Source organism: Carica papaya, chromosome 3 (assembly GCF_054855325.1).
Source record: "Carica papaya isolate Zhongbai chromosome 3, ASM5485532v1, whole genome shotgun sequence".
Taxonomy (NCBI): Eukaryota; Viridiplantae; Streptophyta; class Magnoliopsida; order Brassicales; family Caricaceae; genus Carica; species Carica papaya.
This window is the reverse complement of record NC_142311.1, coordinates 29,542,217-29,565,605: the sequence shown is the minus strand read 5'-3', so window position 1 is coordinate 29,565,605 and position 23,389 is coordinate 29,542,217. Positions and strand designations below refer to the sequence as shown.

Sequence of the window (23,389 nt, the reverse complement as noted above, 5' to 3'; positions counted from 1 at the left end):
GCACAAGGAAACAAGTGAAGGGAGGGGGTGGGAAGGAGGAGTGTTTGTATTTGCAGCGCGTAATGAAACGAGTGCGATCATATCAGCACTAATGCACCAGATCCTATCAGAACTCTACAGTTAACTGTGCTTGGGCGAGAGTAGTACTAGGACTAGGGACCTCCTGGGAAGTTCTCGTATTGCACCCATTTTTTTGCAGATGGGGCGTTCGACGTTACGCGCGACTGGAACTTTGGTCCGCTGGTTTATTCGAAAATGTGAGTCAAGGTGCTGGGACATTTTACTTGATATTAGAATGAGAAGCAAAGGTGCAGTGTGCACGCACAAGGAAACAAACGACGGAAGGGGGGAGGGAAGGAGAAGGACTGTATGTATTTGCAGTGCGGAATGAAATGGGTGCGATCATACAAGCACTAATGCACCGGATCCTATCAGAACTTTGCAGTTAACTGTGCTTGGGCGAGAGTAATACTAGGATGGGTGACCTCTTGGGAAGTCCTTGTGTTGCACCCATTTTTTTGAAGATATGGCGTTCGATGTTACGCGCGACTAGAACTATGGTCCGCTTGTTTATTCCCAAATGTGAGTCAAGGCACCGAGGTATTTTACTTGATATTAGAACAAGTAGAGGTGCAGTGTGCACGGGCAAGGAAACAAATGACGGGAACGGGAGGGAAGGAGAAGGATTGTATGTATTTGCAGCACAGAATAGAACGGGTGCGATCATGCCAGCACTAATGCATCAGTTCCCATCAGAACTCCACAGTTAACTGTGTTTGGGCGAGAGTAGTACTTGGATGGATGACCTCCTGGGAAGTCCTCGTGTTGCACCCATTTTTTTAGAGATGGGGCATTCGACGTTACACGGGACTAGAATTATGGTTCACTGGTTTATTCGTAAATGTGAGTCAAGGTGCCGGGGCATTTTACTTGATATTAGAATGAGAAGCAGAGGTGCAATGTGCACGCATAAGGAAACAAATGACGAGAGAAGGGAGGGAAGGAGAAGAAGTGTATGTATTTGTAGCGCAGAATGAAATGGGTGCGATCATACCAGCACTTATGCACCGGATCCCATCAGAACTACGCAGTTAAGTGTGTTTACACTAGAGTAGTACTACAATGGGTGACCTCCTAAGAAGTCCTCGTGCTGCACCCATTTTTTTGCAGATGAAACGTTCGACGTTATGCGTGACTGGAACTATTGTCCGCTGGTTTATTCGCAAATATGAGTCAACACACCGGGACATTTTACTTGATATTAGAACAAGAAATAGAGGTGCAACGTGCATGAACAAGGAAGCGAATGACGGAAGGGGGGAGGGAAGGAGAAGAAGTGTATGTATTTACAACGCGATATGAAACGAGTGTGATCATATTAATATTAATGCGTCAAGACATTTTGCTTAATATTTTTCGTGCATTCATTTATATTTCATTACAAGATAAGAGTATTATTACGAGTATCTTACTTAGTAGAACAACAAAAATAGAGGTATGGCGGGCAGTACGTTCATCTAGGTGTTAGCGAGGCGCTGGGGCATTTCGTTATATATTAGAACTAAAAGTAGAGGTGTGGTGTGCGTGCACAGTAAAACAAATGACGGTAGGGGTGAAGGAAGGAGAAGGGGTATATGTATTTCTAGCGCGGAATGGAAGTGGTGCAATCATACCAGCACTAATTCACAAGATCCCATCAGAAGTTTGCAGTTAAGTGTACTTGGATGGGTGATCTCCTAAAAAGGCCTCGTGTTGTACCCGTATTTTTGCAGACAGGACAATAAACGTTACGCAGGACCGATCCATGGTCTGCAGGTTCATTCGCAAACGTGAGAAGTGGCACTGAGATATCTTTGTTAATATTTTTGTGTATTCATTTATTGTCCACCACGTGATAAGATAATTTTTACGAGTATCTTACAAAGTAGAACAATGAAAACAGAGGTGTAGTGAGTGGTCCATTCATCTGGGCGTGATCGAGCACATCTTACATAGTAAGACAATAAAAATACAAGTGCGACGGACAATTCGTTCATCTAGGCGTCAATCAAGGCACCGGGTCATTTCCGTTGATATTAGAACTAAAAATAGAGGGGTGGTGGGCAACACAGCAAAACAAATGACGGGAGGGAAGAGGGATGGAGAAGGGGTATATGTATTTGAATCGCAGAATAAAACTGGTGCGATCATACTAGCACTAATGCACCAAATCCCATTAGAACTCCACTGTTAGGGGTGCTTGGGCGAGAGTAGTACTAGGATTGGTGACTGCCTTGAAAGTCCTTGTATTGCACCTGTTTTTTTATAGATATAGCGTTAAACATTACGCGCGATAGGGAGCCATGGTTTACCGATTCATTCACCAGCATGAGTCGTGGTGAGAAGGCATTTTGTTTAATATTTTTAGTGCATTCATTTATAGTCCACCACATGATAAGATGATCATTACGAGCATCTTAATTAGTAGAACAACGAAAATAGAGGTATGACGGGCGGTCCATTCATCTGGGCATCTGTCAAGAAATTTCGCTCGATATTAGAACTAGAAGCAGAGGTGCGGTGCGCGCGCAGTGAAATAAATTATGAGAGGGGAGAGGGAAGGAGAAGGGGAATATGTATTTGCGGCACAAAAAAGAAATGATGTGATCATACCAGCATTAGTTCACCGGATCCCATCAGAACTCTGAAGTTATGCGTGCTTGGGCGAGAGTAGTACTAGGATGGGTGACCTCCTAGGAGGTCCTCGTGTTGCATCCTTCTATTTGCAGACGGGCTGTTAAATGTTACACGGAACCAGAGTGACTATCCGGCAGTTCATTTGCAAACATAAGTCACGGTACCAGGACATTTTGTTTAAAATTTTTTGCACATTCAATTAAAGCCCATCACGTGATAAGATTATCATTACGAGTATCTTAAATTGTAGAACAACAAAAAATGAGGTGCCGCGAGCGATCCATTAATATGGGCATGAGTTAAGGCGCGGGGCATTTCACTGGATATTAGAACCAGAAGCAGAGGTGAGGTGCGTGCACAACGAAACAAATAACGGGCGGGGAGAGGGAAGGAGAAGGGGCATATATATTTGCAGTGAAAATAAAAAATGGTGCGATCATACCAACAGTAGTTCACTGGATCCCATCAGAACTCTGCAGTTAAGCGTGCTTGGGAGAGAGTAGTAATAGGATGGGTGACCTTCTTAGAAGTTCTCATGTTGCACCCTTCTTTTTGTAGATAGGGTGTTAAATGTTACAAGGGATCGGAGTGACGATCTGACAGTTCATTCGCAAATGTGAGTCCTGGTGCTAGGGCATTTTGCTTAATATTTTTTACCCATTCAACTAAAGCTCATCATGTGATGAGAGTGTCATTGCGAGCATCTTATATAGTAGAACAATGAAAAACATGGTACGGTGGGCGTTCCGTTCATATGGGCATGAGTCGAGGCGCCAGGACATTTTGCTTGATATTAGAACTAGAAACAGAGGTAAGGTGTGCGCACAGCGAAAAAAATTATAGGAGGGGAGAGTAAAGTAGAAGGGGTATACAAACTAAAATTGGTGTGATCATACCAGCACTAATTCACTGGATCCCATCAAAACTCCATAGTTAAGCGTGCTTGGGCGGGAGTAGTACTAGGATTGGTGACCTCTTGGGAAGTCCTCGTGTTGCATCTTTCTTTTTGCAGACGGGGCGTTAAACGTTACAGCACCAGAGCATTTTGCTTAATATTATTCGTGCATTCAATTATATCCCACCACGTGATAAGAGTGTTATTACAAGTATCTTACATAGTAGAACAATGAAAACAGAGGTGCGGCAGTCGATCCGTTCATCTGGGCATGGCCAGGGCATTTTGCTTGATATTAAAACTAGAAACAGAGATGAGGTATGCATGTATAGTGATACAAATGATCGGAGGGGGGAGGGAAGGCGAAGGGGCACATGCATTTATATCGGGGAATGGGACGAGCGCGATCAGTCCAGCAATAATGCACTAAATACCTTAAGAACTCTACAGTTAAGTGTCCTTTGAATCCCACTGAATCCTTGTGTTGCACCTATCTTTTTTCAAATGGAGCATTAAGCATTACGCACAACCGGAGACGCAGTCCACTGGTTCATTTGCTGGCGTGAGTCTTGGCACAATTCATTTATAGTCCACCACGTGATAAGAATGTCATTACGACTAGGTTACATAGTAGAATAATAAAAAATGAGATGCAGCAGATGGTCTGTTCATTTGGGCATGAGTCGAGCCGCTAGGGCCTTTCGCTTGATATTAAAATTAGAAGCAGAGGTACGAGGTGCGCGCACAGCAAAAAAAATGACGGGAGGGGGGAGGGAAGGAGAAGGGGTATATGTATTTGCAGCACGAAATGGAATAGGTGCGATCATACCAACACTAATTCACCGAATCCCATCAGAACTCCGCAATTAAGCATTTTTGGGTGAGAGTAGTACTAAGATGGTTCACCTCTTGGAAAGTCCTCGTGTTGCACCCCTTTTTTTCACATGAGGCAATAAACGTTACGCGCCACCGGAACCACAGTTCGTCGGTTAATTTACAAACGTAAGTGGCGGTGTTAGGGCATTTTGCTTAATATTTTTTGTGCATTCATTTATAGTCCACCACGTTATAAGAGTCTCATTACAAGCATTTTACATAATAGAACAACGAAAAATGAGGTGCGGTGGGCGGTCCGTTCATCTGGGCATGAGTCGAGCCGTCGGGGAATTTCACTTGATATTAGATTTAGAAGAAGAGGTACAGGGTGCACGCACAGTGAAAAAAATGATGGGAAGGGGGAGGGAAGGAGAAGGGGTATATGTATTTGCAGTGTGAAATGGAACTGGTGAGATCATACCACACTAATTCTCCGAACCCCATCAGAACTCTGTAGTTAAGCTTTTTTGGGTGAGAGTAGCACTAGGATGGGTGACTTCCTGGGAAGTTCTCGTGTTGTACCCTTCTTTTTATAGACGGGGCATTAAACGTTGCACTCGGCGTCAGGGCATTTTTATTAATATTTTTCGTGCATTCAGTTAAAGCCCAGCACGTGATAAGACTATTATTACTAGCATCTTAAATAGTAGAACAACGAAAAACGAGGTGCGACGGGCGATCCGTTCATATGGGCATGAGTCGAGGTACCGGGGCATTTTGCTTGACTTAGAACTAGAAGAAGAGGTGAGGTGCGCGCACAGTATAATAAATGACGGGAGGGGAGAGTGAAGAAGAAGGAGTATATGTATTTGCGGTGCAAACAAGAATGGGTGCGATCATACCAGCACTAGTTAACCAGATCCCATTAGAACTCCGCAGTTAAACATATTTGGGTGAGAGTAGTACTAGGATGGGTGATCTCCTGGGAAGTCCTCGTGTTGCATTCTTCTTTTTGCAGATGAGGTATTAAACGTTATATGAGACCGGAGCAACGGTCCGTCGGTTCATTTGCAAACATGAGTCAGGGCACTGGGGTATTTTGCTTAATATTTTTTCAGCACTCATTTAAAGCCCATCACGTGATAATTGTATCATTACGAGCATCTTTAAAAGTAGAACAACAAAAATAAGGTGTGGTGGGCGATCCATTTGTATGGGCATGTGTCGAGGCATCGGGGCATTTCGATTGATATTAGAACTAGAAGGAGAGGTGAGGTGCGTGCACAGCGAAATAAATGACGGTAGGGGAGAGGGGAGTGAAGGGGCATATGTATTTGCGGCTCAAATAAAAAAGGGTGTGATCATACCAGTAATAATTCACCAGATCCCATCAGAACTCTGCCGTTATGCGTGCTTGGGCGAGAGTAGTACTAGGATGGGTGACCTCCTAGGAAGTCCTTGTGTTGAACCCTTCTTACGAAAAATGAGGTGCGACGGGCGATCCGTTTATATGGGTATGAGTCGAGGTGCCTAGGCATTTCGCTTGATATTAGAACTAAAAGCAGAGGTGAGGTGCGCGCACAGAGAAATAAATGATACGAGGGGAGAGTGAAGGAGAAGGGATATATGTATTTGCGGCGGAAACTAGAATGGGTGCGATCATACCATCACTAGTTCATCAGATCCCATCAGGACTCTGCAATTAAGCGTGCTTCGGAGAGAGTAGTATTAGGATGGGTGACCTCCTCGAAAGTCCTCATGTTGCACAAGTCTTTTTGTAAATGGGGCGTTAAACGTTACATGGGACTAGAGCGATGGTTCACCGGTTCATTCACAAATGTGAGTCACAGCGTCGGAGCATTTTGCTCAATATTTTTTGCGCATTCAATTAAAACCCATCACGTGATAAGAGTTTCATTGCGAGCACCTTACATAATAGAATAACGAAAAACGAGGTGCGGTGGGCGATTCGTTCATATGGGCATGAGTCGAGGTGCCGGAGAATTTCGCTTAATATTAGAACTAGAAGAAGAGGTGAGGTGTGCGCACAGCGAATAAATGACGGGAGGGGAGAGGGAAGGAGAAAGGGCATATGTATTTGTGGCGCAAACGAGAAAGGTGCGATCATACCAGTACTAGTTCACCGAATTCCGTCAGAACTCTACAATTATGCGTGTTTGGGCGAGAGTAGTACTAGGATTGGTGATCTCCTTAGAAGCCCTCGTGTTGCATCCTTCTTTTTGTAGACTGGGCGTTAAACATTACGCGGGACCGGAGCGATGGTCAGCCAGTTCATTCGCAAACGTGAGTCATGACGATGGAACATTTTGTTTAATATTTTTTACGCATTCAATTAAAGTCCATCATGTGATAAGAGTGTCTTTGCGAGCATATTACATAGTACAACAACGAAAAATAAGGTACGGTACTATCCGTTCATATTGGTATGAGTCGAGGCACCGGGATATTTCACTTGATATTAGAATTAGATGCAGAGGTGAGGTGCGCGCATAGCGAAACAAACGACGGGAGAGGAGAGGGAAGGATAAGGGGTATATGTACTTGCAGCGCAAGCTAGAACGGGTGAGATCATAACAACACTAGTTCACCAGATCCTATCAGAACTCTGCAGTTAAGGGTGCTTGGGCGAGAGTAGTACTAGGATGGGTAATCTCCTGGAAAGTTCTCTTGTTCATTCGCAAACGTGAGTCAAGGTGCTAGGGCATTTTGCTTAATATTTTTTATGCATTCAATTAGTGGCCATCACGTGATAAGAGTGTTATTGCCAGTATCTTACATAGTAGAACAACAAAAACAAAGGTGCGGCAAGCGATCCTTTCATATGGGCATGAGTCGAGGCATTGGGGCATTTTGTTTGATATTAAAACTAGAAGCAAAGGTGAGGTGTGCAAGTACAGCGAAACAAATGACGGGAGGGGGGAGGGAAGGAGAAGAGGCACATGTATTTGTAGTGGGGAATGGGACTAGTGCGACAAGACCAGCACTAATGCACCGAATCCCATAGGAACTCTGCAGTTAAATGTCATTTGGTGAGAGTAGTACTAAGATGATTGACCTCTTGAAAATTTCTCGTGTTGTACCTATTTTTTTGCACACGAGGCAATGAACCATTATGCGCGACCGGAACCACGGTCCGTCGGTTCATTCGCAAATGTTAGTCATAGTGTCAGACCATTTTGCTAAATATTTTTTGTACATTCATTTATAGTTCACCACATGATAAGAGTATCCTTGCAAGCATCTTACATAATAGGAAAATGAAAAACGAGCTATGGCACGATCTGTTCATATGGGCATGAGTCGAGGCGCGGGGCATTTTGCTTGATATTAGAACTAGAAGAAGAGGTGAGGTGTGTGCACAGTAAAACCATTGACGGGAGAGGAGAGGGAAGGAGAAGGGGTATATGTCTTTACGGGGTAAACTAAAATGAGAGCGATCATACCAACACTAGTTCACCAGATCCCATCAGAACTCCACAGTTAAGCATGCTTGGGCAAGAGTAGTACTAGGATGGTTGACCTTCTAGGAAGTCCTCATGTTGCACCCTTCTTTTTGCAGACAGGGCGCTAAACGTTACGCGGGACCGGAGCGACAGTCTACCAGTTCATTCACAAACGTGAGTCATGGCGCCAAGGCATTTTGGTTAATATTTTTTGTACATTCAATTAAAGTCGATCACGTGATAAGAGTGTCATTACGAGTATCTTATATAGTAAAAAAATAGAAAATGAGGTACGACGAGCGATCTGTTCATATGGGCATGAGTCGAGGCACTAGGGCATTTCACTTGATAGTAGAACTATAAGCAGAAGTGAGGTGCGCGCCCAGCAAAACAAATGTCAGAAGGGGAAAGGGAAGGAGAAGGGGAATATGTATTTGCAGCGCAAAGTAGAATGGTGCGATCATACCAGCACTATTTCCTCGGATTCCGTCAGAGCTCCGTAGTTAAGCGTGCTTGATCGAGAGTAGTACTAAGATGGGTGACCTCCTGGGAAGTCTTCGTGTTGCACTATTCTTTTTATAGATAGGGCATTAAACGTTACGCGGGACCGGAGCGACAGTCTGTCGGTTCATTCGCAAGTTGAGTCACGGAACCGAAGCATTTTTTCAAATATTTTTCACGCATTCAATTAAAGCCCATCACGTGATAAGAATGTCATTTCGAGTATCTAACGTAGTAGAACAATGAAAAACGAGGTGCAACGGGTTGTCCGTTCATATGGGCATGAGTCAAAGCATTGGCATTTCACTTGATATTAAACCTAGAAGCACAGGTGAGGCGTGCGCACAACGAAGCAGATAATGGGAGGGGAGAGGGAAGGAGAAAAGGTATATGTCTTTGCGGCGTAAACTAGAACGGGTGCGATCATACCAGCTCTAGTTCACCGGATCCCATCAGAACTTCGCAGTTAAGTGTGCTTGGGTGAGAGTAGTACTAAGATGGGTGACCTCCCTGGAAGTCCTCGTGTTGCACCCTTCTTTTTGAACACGGTCCGTTAAATGTTACGCATGACCGGAGCGACGGTCCGCCGGTTCATTCACAAATGAGAGTCACGCCGTCAGGGCATTTTGCTTAATTTTTTTTGCTCATTCAATTAAAGCCCATAACGTGATAAGAGTATCATTGCGAGTATCATACATAGTAGAATAATGAAAAATGAGGTGCTGCGGGCGATCCGTTCATATGGGCATGAGTCAAGGCGCTTGGGCATTTTGCTTGATATTAGAACTAGAAGCAGAGGTGAGTTGCTCGTACAGCGAAGCAAATGACGGGAGGGGAAAGGGAAGGAGAAGGGGTATATGTATTTGCTGTGCAAATTAGAACGGGTGCGATCATACCAGCACTCGTTCACCAGATCCCATCAGAGCTCTATAGTTAAGCATGTTTGGGCGAGAGTAATATTCAAATGAGTGACCTGCTGGGAAGTTTTCGTGTTGCACCCTTCTTTTTGCAGACAGGCCATTAAATGTTATGCAGGACCGAAGCGATGGTTCGCCGATTCATTCGAAAACGTGAGTCACTGCGTCGGGGTATTTTGCTTAAATTTTTATATGTATTCAATTAAAATCCATCATGTAATAAGAGTGTTATTACGATTATCTTACATAATAGAACAACGAAAACAGACGTGCCCCAGATGATCCGTTCATACGGGCATGAGTTGAGGCGGCAGCACGTTTCACTTGATATTAAAACTAGAAACAAATGTGCGGTGTGCGTGCATAGTGAAACAAATGACAAGAGAGGGGAGGGAAGGAGAAGGGATAAATATATTTAAAGCACGAATTAGAATATGTTTGATCATACCAGCACTAATTCACTAGGTCTCATCAAAACTCCGCAGTTAAGAGTGCTTGGGCGGGAGTAGTACTAGGATGGGTGACCTCTGAGGAAGTCCTCGTGTTTCACCCCTCTTTTCGCAGACAGGGCGTTAAACGTTACGTGAGACCAGAGCGATAGTCCACCGGTTCATTCGCAAACGTGAGTCATGGCGTTGGGGCATTTTGCTTAATATTATTTGTGCATTCAATTATAATCCACCATCTGATAAGAGTGTTATTACAAGTATCTCACATAGTAGAACAATGAAAATAGAGGTGCAGCGGGCGATCTGTTCATCTGGGCGTGAGTCAAGGCGCTGGGGCATTTTTCTTGATATTAAAACTAGAAACAGAGGTGAGGTGTGCGTGTACAATAATACAAATAAACGGAGGGGGGAGGGATGCCGAAGTGGCACATGCATTTGTAGCGGGAAATGGGACGAGTGTGATCAGTCCAGCACTAATGCACTGAATCCCATAAGAACTCTACAGTTAAGTGTCCTTGGAATCCCACTCCCGTCTCTTTTCGAATGGAGCGTTAAGCATTACGTGCGACCGGAGACACGATCCACCAATTTATTTGCCGGATTTGAGTCTTAGCACCATGGCATTTTGCTTCATATTTTTTGTGCATTCATTTATAGTGCACCACGTGATAACAGTGTCATTACAAGCAGCTTAGATAGCAGAATAAAATAAAAAATGAGGTGTGGCGGACGGTTTATTTATATAGGCGCGAGTCGAGCCGCTAGAGCATTTCCCTTGATATTAGAATTAGAAGCAAAGGTGGGGGGTGTCCGCACAACGAAAAAAATGACGGGAGGGGAGAGGGAAAGAGAAGGGGTATATCTATTTGCAGCGCGAAATGGAACGATGTGATCATACCAGCACTAATTCACAAGATCTCATCATAACTCCGTAGCTAAGCACTTTTTGGGCGAGAGTAGTACTAGGATGGGTGACCTCCTAGAAAGTCCTCGTGTTGCACCCTTCTTTTTTCAGACAGGGTGTTAAAGGTTACACAGGACCGAAGTGACAATCCGCCAGTTCATTTGCAAACGTGAGTCACGGCACTGGGGCATTTTACTTAATATTTTTCGTGCATTCTATTAAAGCCCATCACATGATAAGAATGTTATCACGAGTATCTTACATAATAGAACAACAAAAATAGAGGTGCGGCAGGCGATCCGTTCATATGGACATGAGTTGAGGTGCCGAGGCATTTCGCTTGATACTAGAACTAGAAGCAGAGGTGAGGTGTGCGCGCACAGTGAAACAAATGACTGGAGGGGGGAGGGAAAGAGAAGGGGCACATGCATTTATAGCGCAAATGGGACGGGAGCAATAATACCAACACTAATGCACCAAATTCCATAAGAACTCTACAGTTAAGTGTCCTTAGGTGAGAGTAGTACTAAGATGGTCGACCTCTTGGAAAGTACTTGTGTTACACCTATTTTTGTGCAAACGAGAAAATAAAAATTACTCGCGACAAGAACCACAGTCTATTAGTTCATTCGCAAATGTGAGTCGCGACATCAGAGCATTTTGCTTAATATTTTTTGTGCATTCAATTAAAGTCCATCACGTGATAAGAGTGTTATTACGAGTAGCTTACATAGTAGAACAACGAAAATAGAAGTGCAGCGAGCGATCCATCCATATGGGCATGAGTCGAGGCCTGGGGGCATTTCGCTTGATATTAGAACTAGAAGCAGAGGTGAGGTGTACACGTACAGCGAAACAAATGACGGGAGGGGGCAGGGAAGGAGAAGGGGCACATGGATTTGTATCGCAGAATGGGATGGGTGCAATCAGATTAGCACTAATGCACCGGGGCATTTTGCTTGATATTAGAATTAGAAGCAAAGGTGTGGGGTGCGCGCACAGTGAAAAAAATGACGGGGGGGAGGGAAGGAGAAAGGGTATATATTTATAGTGTGAAATAGAACGGGTGCGATCATACCAGCACTAATTTACCGGATCCCATCAGAACTCTGCAGTTAAGCGTTTATGGGCCAAAGTAGTACTAAAATGGTTGACTTCTTGGAAAGTCCTCGTGTTGCACCATTCTCTTTCTACACGAGGCAATAAAGGTTACGCGCGATCGGAACCACGGTCCGTCAGTTCATTCACAAACGTGAGTTGCAGTGTCAGGGCATTTTGCTTAACATTTTTCGTGCATTAATTTATAGTCCACCACATTATAAGAGTGTTATTACAAGCATCTTGCATAGTAGAACAACGAAAAATGAGGTGCGACAAGCAGTCCGTTCATCTGGGCATGAGTCGGGTCCCGAGGGCATTTTGCTTGATATTAGAATTAGAAGAAGAGATGCGGGATGCGCGCACAGTGAAAAAAATGATGGCAAGGTGGAGGGAAGGAAAAGGGGTATATGTATTTGCAGTGCAAAATGGAACAGGTGCGATCATACCAGCACTAATTCACCGAATCCCATAAGAACTCCACAGTTAAGTATTTTTGGGCGAGAGTAGCACTAGGATGGGTGACTTCCTAGGAAGTCCTCGTGTTACACCGTTCTTTTTACAGACAGAGCGTTAAACGTTGCGCTCGGCGTCGGGGTATTTTGCTTAATACTTTTTGTGCATTTAATTAAAATCATCACGTGATGAGAATATTATTACGAGTAACTTACATAGTAGAACAACAAAAATAGAGGTGTGGCGGGTAATCCGTTCATATGGGCATGAGTTGACGCGCCATGGCATTTCGTTTGATATTAGAACTAAAAGCAGAGGTGAGGTGTGCGCGCACAGCGAAACAAATGACATGAGGGGGTAAGGAAGGAGAAGGGATATATGTATTTGCGGCGCAAACTGTAACCGGTGCAATCATACCAGCACTAATTCACCGAATCCCATCAGAACTCCGCAATTAAGCGTGCTTGGGCAAGAGTAGTACTAAGATGGGTGACTTTTTGGGAAGTTCTCATATTGCATCAATCTTTTTACAGACGGGGTATTAAACATTATGCGGGACCAGAGCAACAGTCTGCCGGTTCATTAACAAACGTGAGTCACGGCGCCATGGCATTTTGCTTAATATTTTTCATGCTTTCAATTAAAGCCCATCACGTGATAAGAATGTTATTACGAGTATCTTACATTGTAGAACAACAAAAACAGAGGTGTGGCAGGTGATCCATTCATATGGGCATGAGTTGAGGCATCGGAGCATTTCACTTGATATTAGAACTAGAAGTAGAGGTGAGGTGTGTGCGCACAGTGAAATAAATGATGGGAGAGGGGAGGGAAGGAGAAGAGGTATATGTATTTCTGGCACAAACTAGAATAGGTGCGATAATATCAGCACCAATTCATCGGATCCTATCAGAACTCTGCAATTAAGTGTGCTTGGGAGAGAGTAGTTCTAAGATGGGTGACTTCTTGGGAAGTTCTCGTGTTGCACCCATCTTTTTACAGACGGGGCGTTAAACATTACGCGGGACCGGAGCGACGGTCCGCCGGTTCATTTGCAAACATGAGTCACGGCACCAGGACATTTGCTTAATATTTTTCGTGCATTCAATTAAAACCCATCACGTGATAAGAGTATTATTACAAGTATCGTACATAGTAGAACAACGAAAATAGAGGTGCGACGGGCGATTCGTTAATACGGACATGAGTCGAGGCGCTGGGGAATTTTGTTTGATATTAGAACTAGAAGCAGAGGTGAGGTGTGCACGTACAAGGAAACAAAAGATGCGAGGGGGGAGGGAAGGAGAAAGGGCACATGCATTTGTAGAGCAGATTTGGACGGGTGCGATCAGACCATCACTAATGCACCGAATCCCATAAGAACTCTGCAGTTAAGTGTCCTTTGGTGAGAGTAGTACTAAGATGGTTGACCTCTTGGAAAGTCCTCGTGTTGCACCTGTTTTTTTACACACGAGGAATTAAACATTACGCGCGACAGGAACTACGTTTTGTCAGTTCATTCGCAAACATGAGTCTCGGTGTCAGGGCATTTTACTTAATATTTTTCGTGCATTCATTTAAAGTCCACCACGTTATAAGAGTCTCATTGCGAGCATCTTACATAGTATAACAACGAAAAATGAGGTACAGGGGGCGATCATTTTGTCTCGGCGTGAGTCGAGCCGCTTGGGCATTTTGCTTGATATTAGAAATAGAAGCGAAGGTGCGGGGTGCGCACACAGCGAAAAAAATGATAGGAAGATGGAGGGAAGGAAAAGGGGTCTATGTATTTGCAGTAAGAAATGGAACTGGTGCGATCATACCAGCACTAATTCACCGAATCCCATCAAAACTCCACAGTTAAGCGCTTTTGGGCGAGAGTAGTACTAGGATGGGTGACCTCTTAGGAAGTCCTCGTGTTGCATCCTTCTTTTTACAGACAGAGCGTTAAATGTTATGCGGGACTGAAGCAACGGTCCGCCGGTTCATTCGCAAACGTGAGTAACAACACCGGGGCATTTTTGCTAAATATTTTTTGTGCATTCAATTAAAGTCCATCACATTATAAGAGTGTTATTATGAGTATCTTACATAGTAAAACAACGAAAAAGGAAGTACGACGGGCAAACCATTCATACGAGCATGAATCGAGGAGCTGAGGCATTTCGCTTGATATTAGAACTAGAAGCAGAGGTGAGGTGTGCGCACAGCGAAACAGATGATGAGAGGTGAGGGGCAAGGATAAGGGGCATTTATTTTTGCAGCACAAACCAGAACGTGTGCGATCATACCAGCACTAGTTCACTGGATCCTATCAGAACTACGCAGTTTAGCGTGCTTGGGCGAGAGTAGTACTAGGATGGGTGACCTCTTGGGAAGTCCTCGTGTTGCACCAATCTTTTTACAGATAGGGCGTTAAACGTTACAAGGGACCAGAGCAATGGTCCACCGATTCATTCGCAAATGTGGGTCACGGCGCCGAAAAATTTTTGCTTAATATTTTTCGTGCATTCAATTAAAACCCATCACGTGATAAGAGTGTTATTGCGAGTATTTTACATAATAGAACAACGAAAATAAAGGTGCGGCGGGTGTTCCGTTCATATGGGCATGAGTCGAGGCGTCGGGTTATTTCGCTTGATATTAGAGCTAGAAGTAGAAGTGAGGTGCGCACAAAGAGAAACAAATGATAGGAGGGGAGAGAGAAGTAGAAGGGGTATATGTATTTGTGGCGCAAACTAGAATGAGTGTGATCATACGAGCACTAGTTCACCGGATCCAATTAGAGCTCTGCAGTCAAGCGTGCCTGGGCAAGAATAGTAATAGGATGGGTGACCTCTTAGGAAGTGTTCATGTTGTACCCTTCATTTTACAGACGGGGTGTTAAACGTTACGCAGGACCGGAGCGATGGTCCACCGGTTCATTCACAAATGTGAGTCACGGCGCAGGGACATTTTACTTAATATTTTTTGCACATTCAATTAAGATCTATCTGGTGATAAGAGTGTCATTGCGAGCATCTTAAATAAAAGAACATCGAAAAATGAGGTGCTGCAGGCGATCCGTTCATATGGGCATGAGTCAAGGCACCGGGAAATTTTGCTTGACATTAAAACTAGAAGTAGAGGTGAGGTGCGCTCACAGTGAAACAAATGATGTGAGGGGAATGGGAAGGAGAAGGTGAATATTTATTTGCGGCACAAATAGAAAAGGGTGCGATAATACCATCACTACTTCACCAGATTCTATGAGAACTCCGCTACTAAGTGTGCTTGGGCGAGAGTAGTACTAAGATGGGTGACCTCCTAGGAAGTTCTTATCTTGCAACCTTCTTTTTACAGATGGAGCGGTAAACATTACGTGGGACCAGAGCGACGGTATGCCAGTTCATTCACAAACGTGAATCACGGCACTAGAGCATTTTGCTTAATATTTTTCGCGCATTCAATTGAAGTTCATCATGTGATGAGAGTGTCACTGCGGGAATTTTAAATAATAGAACAACGAAAAAATGGGGCGTAGCTGGCGATCTGTTCATATTGCATGAGTCGAGGTGCCGGGGCATTTCGATTGATATTAGAACTAGAAGCAGAGGTGAGGTGCGCGCTCAGAGAAAAAAATGATCGGAGGGGAGAGTGAAGGAGAAGGTGTATATGAATTTATGGCGTGAACCAGAACGGGTGTGATCATTCCAGCACTAGTTCACAGGATCCCATCAAAACTCCACAATTAAGCATGCTTGGGAAAATGTAGTACTAGGATGGGTGACCTCTTAGGAAGTCTTCGTGTTACACCCTTCATTTTACAGATGGGGCATCAAACGTTACGCGGGATCAGAGTGACGATCCACCGGTTCAATCGCAAACGTGAGTCACAGAGCCAGGGCCTTTTACATAATATTTTTTGCGCATTCAATTAAAACCCATCACGTGATCAGAGTGTCATTACGAGCATCTTAAATAGTAGAACAATAAAAAACAAGGTGCGGCGGGTGATCCGCTCATATGGGCATGAGTTGAGACACCGGGAATTTCTCTTAATATTAGAACTAGAAGCAGAGGTGAGGTGCACGGTCAGAGAAACAAATGACGGGAGGGGAGAGTGAAGGAGAAGGGGTATATGTACTTGCAGCGCAAACTAGAATGGGTGCGATCATACCAGCACTAGTTCACCAGATTCCATCAGAACTTCGCAGTTAAGCGTGCTTGGGAGAGTGTAGTACTAGGATGGGTGACCTCCTAGGAAGTCTTCGTGTTGCACCCTTCATTTTTCAGATGGGGCATTAAACGTTATGTGGGATCGGATCAATGGTCCACCTATTCAATCGCAAACGTGAGTAACGGCACCTGGACATTTTGTTTAATATTTTTGCGCATTCAATTAAAACCCATCACGTGATCAGAGTATCATTGGGGTCATCTTAAATAGTAGAACAATGAAAAATGAGGTACGACGGGCGATCCGTTCATATGGGCATGAGTCGAGGTCCCGGGTATTTCACTTGATATTTGAACTAGAAGCAGAGGTGAGGTGTGCACATAGAGAAACAAATGATGGGAGGAGAGAGTGAAGGGGAAGGGGTATATCTATTTGCGGGGCAAACTAGAAAAGGTGTGATCATACCAGTACTAGTTCACTGAATCCAATCAAAACTCCGCAGTTAAGCGTACTTGGACAAGACTAGTACTAGGATTGGTGACCACCTAGAAAGTCCTCGTGTTCCACCATTTTCTTTGCAGATGGGGCATTAAATGTTACGGGGGACCGGAGCGATGTTTCACCGGTTCATTCGCAAATGTGAGTCACGGTGCCGAGGCATTTTGCTTAAATTTTTTTGCACATTCAGCTAAAGTCAATCACGTGATGAGAGTGTCATTGCGAGTAGCTTAAATAGTAGAATAACAAAAAACGAGGTGCGGTAGGCAATCCGTTCATATGGGCATGAGTCAAAGCGCCGGGGCATTTCGTTTGATATTATAACTAGAAGCAGAGGTGAGGTGTGTGCACAAAGAAACAAATGACAGGAGGGGAGAGTGAAGGAGAAGGAGTATAGGTATTTGCGCCGCATACTAGAACAAATCCAATCATACCAGCATTAGTTCATCGGATCCCATCAGGACTCCAGAGTTAAGCGTGCTTGGGCGAGAGCCATCTAGGATGGGTGACCTCCTGGGAAGTCCTCGTGTTGCACCATTCTTTTTGTAGACAAGGCGTTAAATGTTACACAGGGCCGAAGCGATGGTCTGTCAGTTCATTCACAAACGTGAGTCATAGTGCCGGGGCATTTTGCTTAATATTTTTTACGCATTCAATTAAATTCCATCACGTGATAAGAGTGTTATTGTGAGTATCTTAAATAGCAGAACAACAAAAAATGAGTTACGGTGGGCGATCCGTTCATATGGGCATATGTCGAGGTGCTGGGGCATTTCACTTGATATTAGAACTAAAAGCAGAGATAAGGTGCGCACACAGCGAAACAAATAATGGGAGGGGAGAGGGAAGGGGAAGGGGTATATGTATTTGCGACGCAAACTAGAATGAGTGTGATCATACAAGCACTAGTTCACCGGATCCCATCAGAACTCCGCAGTTAAGCGTGCTTGGACGAGTTTAGTACTATAATGGGTGACCTCTTGAGAAGTCCTCGTGTTGCACCGTTCTTTTTGCAGACGAGGTGTTAAATATTATGCGGGACCGGAGTGATGTCTGCTGGTTCATTTGTAAACGTGAGTCACGGTGCCGGGGCATTTTGCTTAATTTTTTTGTGCATTCAATTAAAGCCCCCACGTAATAAGAGTGTCATTGCGAGCATCTTAAATAGTAGAACAACAAAAAGTGAGGTGCGGTGGGCGATCCGTTCATATGGGCATAAGTCAAAACTCTGGGACATTTCACTTGATATTAGAACTAGAAGCAGAGGTGAGGTGCGAGCACAACGAAACAAATGATGGGAGGGGATAGTAAAGGAGAAGGAGTATATGTATTTATGGCACAAACTTGAACGGGTGCGACCATACTAGCACTAGTTCACCGGATCCCATTAGAACTCTACAGTTAAACATGCTTGGGTAAGAGTAGTACTAGGTTAGGTGATCTCCTAGGAAGTTCTCGTGTTGCAGATGGGGCGTTAAACATTCAACGAGATTGGAGCAATGGTCCGTTGGTTCATTTACAAATGTGAGTCATGGCACCGGGGTATTTTGCTTAATATTTTTCTAGCATTTAATTAAAACCCATCACATGATAAGAGTGTCATTGCGAGCATCTTAAATAGTAGAACATTGAAAAATGAGATGTGGCTAGCGATCTGTTCATATGGTTATGAGGCGAGGTACCGGAGCATTTCGCTTCCTAATAAAACTAGAAGAAGAGTTGAGTTGCGGGCACAGCGTAATAAATGACGGTAGGGAAGAGTGAAGGAGAAGGGGTATATGTATTTGCGGCGTAAACCAGAACGGTTGCGATCATACCAACACTAGTTCACCGGATCCCATCAGAACTCTGCAGTTAAATGTGCTTGGACGAGAGTAGTCTAGGATGGGTGACCTCTTGGGAAGTTCTCGTGTTGCACCCTTCTTTTTGCAGATGGGACGTTAAACATTACGCGGGATAGGAGAGAGGGTCCACCTGTTCATTCACAAACGTGAGTCATGCCACCGGGGCACTTTGCTTAATATTTTTTCAGCATTCAATTAAAACCCATAATGTGATAAGAGTATCATTGCGAGCATCTTAAATAGTAGAATAATAAAAAACGAGGTGCGGCGGGCGATCCTTTCATATGGGCATGAGACGATGCACTGGGGCATTTATCTTGATATTAGAACTAGAAGCAGAGGTGAGGTATGCACATAGCGAAACAAATTACTGGAGGGGAGAGGGAAGGAGAAGGGGCATATGTATTTGCGGCGCAAATAAGAAAGGTTGCGATCATACTAGCAATAATCACCGGATCCATTTAGAACTCTGTAGTTATGCGTGCTTGGGCGAGAGTAGTACTAGGATGGTTGACCTCCTGGGAAGTCCTCATGTTGCGCCCTTCTTTTTACGAACGGGGCATTAAACATTACACGGGACTGGAGCGATGGTCCGTCGGTTCATTCGTAAATGTGAGTCAAGGTGCCGGGGCATTTTGCTTAATATTTTTTGCGCATTCAATTAAAGTCCATCACGTGATGAGCATTTCATTACGAGCATCTTACATAGTAAAAAAATGAAAAATGAGGTACGGCGGGCGTTTCATTCATATGGACATGTGTCGAGGCACCGGAATATTTCGCTTGATATTAGAACCAGAAGCAGATGTGAGGGGAGAGGAAAGGAGAAGGGGTACATGTATTTGCAGTGGAAACCAGAATTGGTGCGATCATACTAGCACTAATTCACCGGATCTCTTCAGAACTCCGCAGTTAATCATGTTTGGGCAAGAGTAGAACTAGGATGGGTGGTTCCTCAGAAGTCCTCGTGTTGTACCCTTGTTTTTACAGACGGAGCGTTAAATGTTATGCGGGACTGGAGCGACAGTCCACCAGTTCATTCGCAAACGTGAGTCACAACGCCTGGACATTTTGCTTAATATTTTTTCCGCATTCAATTAAAGCCCATCACGTGATAAAAGTGTTATTTAGAGCACCTTACATAATAAAACAACGAAAAACAAAGTGTGGCTAGCAATCTGTTCATATGGGCATGAGTCAAGGTATGGGGGCATTTCGCTTGTTATTAGAACTATAATAAGAGGTGAGGTATGTGAACATCATAACAAATGACGAGAGGGGAGAAGAAAGGAGAAGGGGTATATGTCTTTGCGGCGTAAATTAGATTGGTTGAGATCATACCAGCAGTAGTTCACCGGATCCCATCAGAACTCCACAGTTAAGCATGCTTGGGTGAGAGTAGTACTAAGATAGGTGACCTCCTTGGAAGTTCTTGTGTTGCACCCTTCTTTTTATAGAACGGGTGTTAAACATTTTTTAGGACCGGAGCGACCGTCTGTCAGTTCATTCGCAAACGTGAGTCACGGCACCGTGGCTGCTTAATATTTTTTTGCGTATTCAACTAAAGTCCATCACCTGATAAGAGTGTCCTTACGAGCATCTTAAATAGTAGAACAACAAAAAATAAGGTGCGGCACGATCCGTTCATGTGGGCATGAGTCGAGGCGTTGGGGCATTTCGCTTGATATTAGAATTTGATGTAGAGGTGAGGTGCGTGCACAGCGAAACAAATGACGGGAGGGGAGAGGGAAGGAGAAGGGGTATATGTATTTGCAGCGCAAACTAGAATGGGTGCAATCATACCAGCACTAGTTCACTGGATCCCATCGGAACTCCAGTCAAGCGTGCTCGGGCAAGAGTAGAAGTAGGATTGATGACCTGCTGGGAAGTCCTCGTGTTGCACCATTCTTTTTACAAACAGGGCGTTAAACATTATGCGGAATCAGAGTGACGGTCTGCTGGTTCATTTGAAAACGTGAGTCACAGCGCCAGGGCATTTTGCTTAATATTTTTGGCATTTTTAATTAAAGTCTATCACGTAATAAGAGTGTAATTATGAGTATCTTAGATAGTAGAACAACGAAAAATGAGGTGCGGCGGGCGATCCGTTCATATGAGTATGAGTTGAGGCGCCGAGGCATTTCGCTTGATATTAGAACTAGAAGAAGAGGTGAGGTGCGCGCACAATGAAACAAATGGCAAGAGGGGAGAGGGAAGGCGAAGGGCTATATGTATTTATGTCACAAACTAGAACATGTGCGATCACACCAGCACTAGTTCTCTGGATCCCATCAGAACTCCGCAGTTAATTGTGCTTATGCGAGAGTAATACTAGGATGGGTAATCTCTTGGGAAATTCTCGTGTTGCACCCTTCTTTTTGTAGACGGGGTGTTAAACGTTACGTGGGACTAGAGCGACGGTCCGCCAGGCCATTCGCCGACATGTGTCTTGGCACCATGGCATTTTGCTTAATATTTTTCTGCATTCATTTACAGTCCACCACGTGAGAAGAGTGTAATTACGAGCAACTTAGATAGTAGAATAAAAAAAATGAGGTGCGGTGGACAGTCCATTCATCTAGGCGCGAGTCGAGCAGCCGGAGCATTTCGCTTGATATTAGAATTAGAAACAAAGGTGAGGTGCGTGCACAGTGAAACAAATGGTGGGAGGGGGGAGGGAAGGAGAAAGAGTATATCTATTTGCAACGTGAAATGAAACGAGTGCAATCATACTAGCACTAATTCACCGGATCCCATCAGAACTCCACAGTTAAGCATTTTTGGGTGAGAGTAGTTCTAGGATGGGTGACCTCCTAGGAAGTCCTCATGTTGCACCCTTCTTTTTACAAACGGGGCATTAAATGCTACGTGGGATCGGAGTGACGATCCGCCAATTCATTCGCAAACATGAGTCACGGTGCTGGGACATTTTGCTTAATATTTTTAATGTATTCTATTAAATCCTATCACGTGATAAGAGTGTTATTACGAGTATCTTACATAGTAAAACAACAAAAACAGAGGTGTGGTGGGTGATCTGTTCATATGGGTAGGAGTCGAGACGCCGGGGCATTTCACTTGATATTAGAACTAGAAGGAGAGGTGAGGTGTGCGTGCACAACGAAACAAATGATGGGAGGGGGGAGGGAAGGAGAAGGGGCACATGCACTTGTAGTGCAAAATGGTACGGGTTTGATAATACCACCACTAATGCACCGATTCCCATAAGAACTCTACAGTTAAGTGTCCTTGGGTTAGAGTAGTACTAAGATGGTTGACCTCTTGAAAAGTCCTCGTGTTGCACCTATTGTTGTGCACACGAGAAAATAGATATTACACACGACCAGAACCACGGTATGTTGGTTGATTCACAAGCGTGAGTCGCGGCGTCAGGACATTTTGTTGAATATTTTTTTACATTCATTTATAATCTACCACGTGATAAGAGTGTCTTTACGAGCATCTTACATAGTAGAACAATGAAAAATGAGGTGCGGTAGGCAGTCCGTTCATCTAGGCGTGAGTTGAGCTGCCGGGAGGGGGGAGGAAAGGAGAAGGGGTAGATCTACTTGCAGCGCGAAATAGAATAGGTGCGATAATACCAGCACTAATTCGCTGGATCCCATCAGAACTCTATAGTTAAGCATTTTTTGGGCGAGAGTAGTACTAAGATGGGTGACCTCCAGGGAAGTTCTCGTGTTACACCCTTCTTTTGTTAGATGGGGCATTAAGCATTACGTAGGACCGGAGCGACAGTCCGCTGGAGCATTTTGCTTAATATTTTTTGCGCGATCAATTAAAGCCCATCACGTTATAAGAGTTTTATTACAAGTATCTTACATAGTAGAACAATGAAAATAAAGGTGCGGCAGGAGATCTGTTCATATGGGCATAAGTCGAGGCACTGGGGCATTTCGCTTGATATTAGAACTAGAAGCAGAGGTGAGGTATGTGCACACAACGAAACAAATGATGGGAGGGGGGAGGAAATGAGAAGGGATATATGTATTTGAATCGCAAAATAGAACTGGTGCGATCATACCAACACTAATTCACTGGATCCCATTAGAACTTCGTAGTTAAGTGTCCTTTAATGAGAGTAGTACAAGGATAATTGACCTATTGGGAAGTCCTCGTGTTACACCCTTCTTTTTGCAGATGGGGCGTTAAATGTTACATGGGACCAAAGCAACGGTCAGCCGGTTCATTTGCAAACATGAGTCACGGTACCGGGGCATTTTGCTTAGTGCTTTTCGTGCATTCAATTAAAGCCCATCACATAATAGGAGTATTATTAAAGTATCTTACATAGTAGAACAACGAAAACAGAGGTGCAGCGGGCGATCCGTTCATATGGGCATGAGTCGAGGCGCCGATGTATTTTGCTTGATATTAGAACTAGAAGCAGAGGTGAGGTGTGCGAGTACAGCGAAATAAATGATGGGAGGGGGGAGGGAAGGAGAAGGGGCACATGTATTTGCAGTAGGGAATGGGACGGGTGCGATAAGACCAGCACTAATGCACCGAATCCCATAGGAACTCTACAGTTAAGTGTCCTTTGGTGAGAGTAGTTCTAAGATGATTGACCTCTTGGAAAGTCCTCGTGTTGCACCAGTTTCTTTGCGCATGAGGCAATAAACGTTACGCGCGACAACTGTCGGTTCATTTGTAAACGTGAGTCGCGGTGTTAGGGCATTTTGGTTAATATTTTT

At 44.2% G+C, this 23,389-nt stretch overlaps 20 pseudogenes; all 20 read left to right on the top strand.

The window, feature by feature from the left end:
- The first annotated feature begins 69 nt into the window (after window positions 1-69).
- LOC148268444 (5S ribosomal RNA) lies at window positions 70-188 on the top strand (annotated as a pseudogene).
- Window positions 189-394: 206 nt separating this feature from the next.
- LOC148268443 (5S ribosomal RNA) lies at window positions 395-513 on the top strand (annotated as a pseudogene).
- Window positions 514-715: 202 nt separating this feature from the next.
- LOC148268442 (5S ribosomal RNA) lies at window positions 716-834 on the top strand (annotated as a pseudogene).
- A 1,804-nt stretch (window positions 835-2,638) lies between these two features.
- On the top strand, window positions 2,639-2,757 carry LOC148268441 (5S ribosomal RNA; annotated as a pseudogene).
- A 347-nt stretch (window positions 2,758-3,104) lies between these two features.
- On the top strand, window positions 3,105-3,223 carry LOC148268440 (5S ribosomal RNA; annotated as a pseudogene).
- A 335-nt stretch (window positions 3,224-3,558) lies between these two features.
- LOC148268439 (5S ribosomal RNA) lies at window positions 3,559-3,677 on the top strand (annotated as a pseudogene).
- A 709-nt stretch (window positions 3,678-4,386) lies between these two features.
- On the top strand, window positions 4,387-4,505 carry LOC148268438 (5S ribosomal RNA; annotated as a pseudogene).
- A 770-nt stretch (window positions 4,506-5,275) lies between these two features.
- On the top strand, window positions 5,276-5,394 carry LOC148268437 (5S ribosomal RNA; annotated as a pseudogene).
- Window positions 5,395-5,740: 346 nt separating this feature from the next.
- On the top strand, window positions 5,741-5,859 carry LOC148268436 (5S ribosomal RNA; annotated as a pseudogene).
- A 2,444-nt stretch (window positions 5,860-8,303) lies between these two features.
- LOC148268435 (5S ribosomal RNA) lies at window positions 8,304-8,422 on the top strand (annotated as a pseudogene).
- Window positions 8,423-8,767: 345 nt separating this feature from the next.
- LOC148268434 (5S ribosomal RNA) lies at window positions 8,768-8,886 on the top strand (annotated as a pseudogene).
- Window positions 8,887-12,579: 3,693 nt separating this feature from the next.
- On the top strand, window positions 12,580-12,698 carry LOC148268433 (5S ribosomal RNA; annotated as a pseudogene).
- Window positions 12,699-13,985: 1,287 nt separating this feature from the next.
- Window positions 13,986-14,104, top strand: LOC148268432 (5S ribosomal RNA; annotated as a pseudogene).
- A 349-nt stretch (window positions 14,105-14,453) lies between these two features.
- On the top strand, window positions 14,454-14,572 carry LOC148268431 (5S ribosomal RNA; annotated as a pseudogene).
- Window positions 14,573-16,321: 1,749 nt separating this feature from the next.
- LOC148268430 (5S ribosomal RNA) lies at window positions 16,322-16,440 on the top strand (annotated as a pseudogene).
- A 1,279-nt stretch (window positions 16,441-17,719) lies between these two features.
- On the top strand, window positions 17,720-17,838 carry LOC148268429 (5S ribosomal RNA; annotated as a pseudogene).
- A 798-nt stretch (window positions 17,839-18,636) lies between these two features.
- LOC148268428 (5S ribosomal RNA) lies at window positions 18,637-18,754 on the top strand (annotated as a pseudogene).
- A 1,250-nt stretch (window positions 18,755-20,004) lies between these two features.
- LOC148268427 (5S ribosomal RNA) lies at window positions 20,005-20,123 on the top strand (annotated as a pseudogene).
- Window positions 20,124-21,396: 1,273 nt separating this feature from the next.
- On the top strand, window positions 21,397-21,515 carry LOC148268426 (5S ribosomal RNA; annotated as a pseudogene).
- A 750-nt stretch (window positions 21,516-22,265) lies between these two features.
- LOC148268425 (5S ribosomal RNA) lies at window positions 22,266-22,385 on the top strand (annotated as a pseudogene).
- The last annotated feature ends 1,004 nt before the right edge of the window (window positions 22,386-23,389 follow it).